Genomic DNA, 6598 nt, shown 5'->3' on the forward strand with positions numbered 1-6598 from the left:
AGCAGGTTTCTTCGGCACAGGTATGATGGTGGCAGCCTTGAAACATGGTGGGACGATGGCCTGCTGCAGGGAAATGTTAAAGGTGTCCGTGAAGACACCCATCAGCTCCTCAGCGCAGTCCTTCAGCGCTCGACCTGGGATGTTGTCCGGGCCCGCCGCCTTACGAGTGTTGATAGCGGCAAGCGTCCTCCTCACGCTATCGGCAGAGAGGCATAGGGGATGCTCGTGTGGAGGGGGAGGGGTCTTCAGCGGGCAAGTGCTGTTCTGCTGTTCAGTACAGGCAAGGCTCTGTGTTCAGGGAATGTTACTCACAGCTACAATCTGGGAGAGTTTGTGTCGATTGACACTGACCTTGGTAGCAGTTGCAAGGAAGTTGCCTTGCTTGAATTTCCCTCCAGTCTTGCTTGAATTTCCCTCCAGTGTTGATAATGTTCCCTTTGACAAATAAAGTTATTTTTTCACGTTTGCAAAAAAAAGGCCAAGAACTTATTTACCTTGTATTCGTCCTGCATTAGGGGCATTCCAGGAGCTTGAAATTCACGACGAAATACGGTGACGTCATCGCTATAAATTAAATGTGTAATATCTGCAAAATCGTAGCAGCACAAACAAAAGTTTTTGCAGCACAAACCAGGACAAACAAACGGTACCATTTTGGTTCCATTTGGAAGTGAATGGGGGGGCGGGCTACGTGACATCATCGCTATAAATTAAATGTGTAATATCTACGAAACCATAGCAGCACAAACGAAATATTTTGCAGCACAAACGAACGGTACCATTTTGGGTCCGTTTGGAGTTAAATGGGGGGCTGGGTGACGTCATCGCTATAAATTAAATTTGTAATATCTACGAAACTATAGCAGCACAAACGAAAAATTGTGCAGCGCAAACCAGCAAAGGCGAAGCACAAACGAACGGTACCATTTTGGGTCCATTTAGAGTAAAATAGGGGGCTGGGGGACGTCATCGCTATAAATTAAATGTGTAATATCTAAGAAACCGTAGCAGCACAAACAAAAGTTTTTGCAGCACAAACGAAGCACAAACGAACGGTACCATTTTGGGTTCATTTGGAGCAGATAGGGGGCTGGGTGAACTCTGGATGACCTATAAAATAATCTTTCATAACTAAAAAACCGTAGCAGCACAAACAACATTTTTTGCAGCACAAACGAACGATACCATTTTGTGTCCATTTGGAAGTAAATGGGGGGCTGAGTGACGTCATCGCTATAAATTAAATGTGTAATATCTTCGAAACCGTAGCAGCACAAACGTAAGTTTTTGCAGCACAAACCAGCACAAACGAACGGTACCATTTTGGGTTCATTTGGAGTAAAATGGGGGGCTGGGTGACGTCATCGCTATAAATTAAATGTGTAATATCTACGAAACCGTAGCAGCACAAACGAAAGTTTTTGCAGCACAAACCAGCACAAACGAACGGTACCATTTTGGGTTCATTTTGAGCAGATGGGTGCTGGGTGAACTCTGGATGACCTATAAAATAATCTTTTATAACTAGAAAACCGTTGCTGCACAAACGAAAATTTTTACGGCACAAACCAGCACAAACGAAGCACAAACGAAAGACTATTTTCATTAAATTTTGCGTGGGGTGGGGGGCCAGCTTCACGCAGGTGTCAACATAGGCAGCCGTGTGACTACGCAATCTTCAGAGGAGGCTAGACAGGACATTGGCTCCTCCGAGCGAATCGTCTTCAGTTTTAAAATAACTGTTCGTTATTTTGCCGACAGTTTTAAAATGATGTGGTGAGAACCAGGCTTAAATGCTCCCTTAAAAATGTATGCGTTCGCCCTAGGAGTTACTACAGTCATTTGTAATTCTGGGGCCAGAATGTTTATAGCTTATTTGTGTTTTATTTATATAACAAAAAACAGTTTTGTGTTTCTTGTATCATTCATGGACTTTATTTGTTCTGTGGTGTTCGTTGTGTTAAGCGTTGCCATTGTCACCACATTAAAGTATTGTTATCTAAGATATGGTGTTGATGTCGCTAATAACATTTCATAAAAATAACTTAACAGGCACGTTTTTGTAAAGAAGGCACCCATATGACTGATTTGGTGAATTTCAGCCTCTTTTCAAATTGACTAAACTCAATGTTCAACCAGCATTTCTGAACAGATTTTGGTCTTACCACTCTGTACTTTATGAGCAACAAGGCCTTCTTGTGATTACAGTAATCTATATCTCAAGCATGCAACTGAAGTGATTTTTCTTCCATTTTCCACTTGATGGTTTATGTCTTACAACAAATTATTGTTTTACTCTCCAGGCTTTAGACTACAGTGATGATGAGAAGGAGCAGCAAGCCAAGAGGAGAGTGAAAAACACAAAGCACAACACAGGTAAAATAAGGGAAAAAAAATTGTCATCTTACTTTAGAAGAAGGTTAAGCGTTTCTGTCATGGCTTTATTCTTGACGTTTTGTCCCCTCATAGAAATTCTTATGGTGAAGACACTGCAGCCGCACCGTGTAACACCAAGACATTCAGACGCTCCATTCAGGCATCTTAATGGAAACAACCCCTATCATCCTTTTCGTCATTCTCGTCAGCCACCCCTGCACACAGATGTTACCCGCGAGTACCATGCTCCTCCCTGCCTTGATCTACCCTATCCTCCTCCCTCAGTCACATTCCCTCCTCCTTTCTTTAGTCCATCATACACCTCTACCGGCGAGTACCATGCTCCTCCCTGCCTTGATCTACCCTATCCTCCTCCCTCAATCAACTTCCCTCGCTTCCCTCCTCCATCATTCTTTAGTCCATCATACACCTCTCTACTCTGTCCACCAAATTATGTCCCTTTTTCAAATTTCCATCCTCCATCACCACCACCACCACAATAAAATTCAACACATTGGACTAACTGTATAAAGTCTGCAGTGTGTGCATCTATAGAAGAGTCTGATCAATATGGATTTTTTATGCTAATTCTAATATTTGACATATCAATTTTCATAACAAAATTCTAATGACCTCGTAACCAATTGATTAATTTTAAATGTTTAATGGACAAAGTAAATTTTTTGGGTCAATAAAAGATATAAATGACAGGCAGAAAATTTGTCTATTTTACTTTTTTCTTTTTCTTTGTCCTTTAGTATTTGTTCAACTTTACAACAGTGAGAAGAGGTTGTTGGAGATGGTCCAACCCAATATTTGTCATGGTTAGTTGATTTAGAATCTAGACAAACAACGTCCAGTTTCAGCCTTTTGTTTTCTTTTATTCAGACAAAATATGTAGGTCTTACCTTAAAACTTTTTTCGACAGTTTCGGCGGCAACTTCCGCCTCGGAAGCTATTAGTACTGAAGATATAATGAACACAATCCAACGTCCAGTTTCTGCGTCACCGAGCCCCTTCCCCAAGCTGTAGAGGAGGGGGCACAAGAGGGAGTACAAACTGCAGCCAAATCAGCCAGTGTGGTTTAATTAAAGGCAATAGCATAGAAATGTGTCTTGTCATGTCTTGAATGCTATTACTGAGGTAGCAGCTCTGATATCTGTTGATGAGGTATTCCAGATCTCTGGAGCCCAAAGAGAGAATGCTCTCGACCCTGCGGACTTCTTTTTTGGCTCTTGGGGGTCACTAAACTCTAAGACCTGCATTTTGTGAATTAAGTTTCAAGACGGAACATATGGTAGAATTTGGTCGACGAGATAGGAAGGCGCTAACCTATGTAATATTTTATAGGTTAGTAACAGAACCTTGAAATTACATCTCAAGTGGACCAGGATTCAATGCAAGTTGGCTCGTATTGGGGTAATATGATCGAGCTTTCTCATCTTTGTGGGCAGTCTCGCTGCAGCGTTTTGAATTTACTGTATACTTTCAATACTAGACGTAGGAAGACCAGAAAATAATACATTAAAATAATTGAGGTGTAACTTAACAAATGCATGTATAATAATTTCTGTGTCGCATGTTGAAAGAATGGGGCGGGGTTTAGCGATATTGCGGAGGTAAAAATACCCAGTTCTAGTGATGTGTTTGTGTTTCTCAAGGTAGAGAGTTTGGTTGAATGTAACATTCATTACAGAATCACTTTGAGTAATAGTACATTTTAAGAAGTTAAGAATCAGGGCTGTGGACTCGGACTCGGTCATGCCTCAAGATTACAGTAATCCCACGAATTTGTCATTTCCAATGGCATATACGATAATAGGGTATCGTCCATATCCATCCGTTCATCCATCCATTTTCTATACCGTTTGTCCCCACGGGGGTAGCGGGCGTGCTGGAGCCAGCAGTCTTCAGGCATTAGGCGGGGACACCCAGAACCAGTTGCGGTATTGTCCACACAACAAAGAAAACTAAAATCAAAACTTTATGTACAATGTCACCTAGCGGAAGCATAACAGTGAACACTAGAGGTCCAAGTATAGATCCCTGTGGGATACCACATATAACATTATTTAGCTCAGAAATCATGTTGCCATGGACGCGGTGGGTTCTCTCTAAGAGCTGAGAACTAAACCAGGAGACCTCGAAATATCAACGTTTCAAGGTGATCTAATAGTCATTTTGTTATTTGTAATGGGTAATTTGTGAAATGTGAAAATTTTTCAAACTTGGCAGATTTCTGCCGATCCTAGTACATGCGCGCACACACAGATACATTCATCTCATTCATCTTTGGAACCGCATATCCTTACAGGGTCGATAGCAGTCTTTAGAGCAACACAGACAATCACATCTACCGACAATGTGGAGTGTTTTTTTGGTTTACCACGCATGTTTTTGGAATGTGGGAGAAAACCGGAGCGCCCGGAGGAAACCCCTGCAGGCATCGGAAACCGTAATCGCACCCTGCACCTCTGAACTCGGAGACGGACGTGCTAACCAGTGCGCAACCATGTCGCATCCCTCTATATAGAAAATAAGAACATTTCCCCGCAGTGGCATTTTACTGGTAGTTGGCATCAGCCTCATTAATCCGTTATTAATCCAACGACCAATAAATGATCAATTTAAAACAGTGTCGGCGATTATTAGGTTCTCCTATGGCTATTGTATTTTTCAGATGTAGTTACATTAAGCATAATATGTCATTAAATAGCTCCCTGAAGATTTTGTAAGTAAATATGAGTTAAATGTTAAGCCTTTACACCACCTTGCTTAACCCATTAAAGCCTAAAGTGCCTGGCAGAACAACCCTCTAAAACCCAAGGGTGAGTTTAAAAGCACTCCCCAAGGTTTTAAATTGTACTGGAAATTCAACAATATTTAAAGACACCTCCTAAATAGATATTTCAGCCCCTGTACATAATGCCAAAAGCATTTGAGATCTTACATTTGTGGCTTTCATGTAAACCAGAGTTTATTTCTATAAGCATTCAATAAAATAAAATAAAAAATCTACATCTATCTCCGGGGACAGATGCGCTAGAAACACCCTCAATTAAAATCAGTCCTCCATTCTGACTTGAAGCCTTCAAAATACAGTGCAGCCTCGGTTTTCGAACGTCCTGGTTCTCGAACAAATCGGTATTCGAACAAAAAATTCGAGATTTTTTTGCTTCGGATGTCGGACGAAATTCGGTTGTCGAACCTTGCGGGATATGCCGAGAGGACCCGCATGCCAACTGACTCCGTTCGTTGTTACGTTCTCGTTACTCTGAGGATTACATCAACTCTAATCATGCCTCCAAAAGAAGCAAGTGGAACCAGTAAAGCCATCCTAAAACACAAAGATGCTCCTAAAGCAATGCGACACTGAGCGCCCGGCGCGCTGCGGTTGCGCGATCAGACCAAATTAAGCTCCCTGCGCACTGAGGTCCATTTAAATTTTGGAAAGTACATTAGGACTTTAAAAATATTTTCTAAATTTTTGCAACCGCTCTGTCACAATAATGCAACCAGTGCTGTGCAGTTGCGCGGTCGGCGGCGCGCAACGGTTGCGCGTTCGGCGGTGCGCTACAGTTGCGAGGTTGGACAAAAATGCACAAATGTAAAAATGCTTAAAAAAGGCGGGGGGTTTTTTTGGCTTGGAATGGATTTTTTTTATTCCCAGTATTTGTAATGGGAAAATATGATTTGTAATTCGAACGATTCACTTCTCGAACAGCCTTCTAGAGCGGATTGTGTTCGAAAACCGAGGCTCCACAATATTATTGTTCTCCCCTGTTGTCTACAAGCATATTTTATAGCTATAAAACACAAACTAATAGTTCCTCGGGTTCGAAGTCCTCAAGCGTGTTGACACATATTTTGAAATTCCTACGTCTACCATGATGCATTTCTTTGGCTACAAGATTGAGAATTGGTGAAGTAAAAGAAAATGACGCATCCGTGTTCCTGATGTTAAAGGTAGAAATGCAAATCAGCACCTCCAAGCTCTAGTGGTTGAAACACAGTAATGCGCTCCTGGCTTAAATGGGTCAAAGTGCATAAACTAAGTGCAGCATCTGTTTTAAGTTAACTGAAAGAGAAGTGAAAGTATCTAAATGCAAATGTTATATGTATTATAACAACAGATTTAAATTCTTAACTTTAAAAAAATCATACAAACATACAAAAGAAAGACACATGGACACGTTGAATACTGTCATTCCTGCCAAGAATC

The sequence above is a fragment of the Syngnathus scovelli genome, chromosome 5 (assembly GCF_024217435.2).
Source record: "Syngnathus scovelli strain Florida chromosome 5, RoL_Ssco_1.2, whole genome shotgun sequence".
Classification (NCBI taxonomy): domain Eukaryota; kingdom Metazoa; phylum Chordata; class Actinopteri; order Syngnathiformes; family Syngnathidae; genus Syngnathus; species Syngnathus scovelli.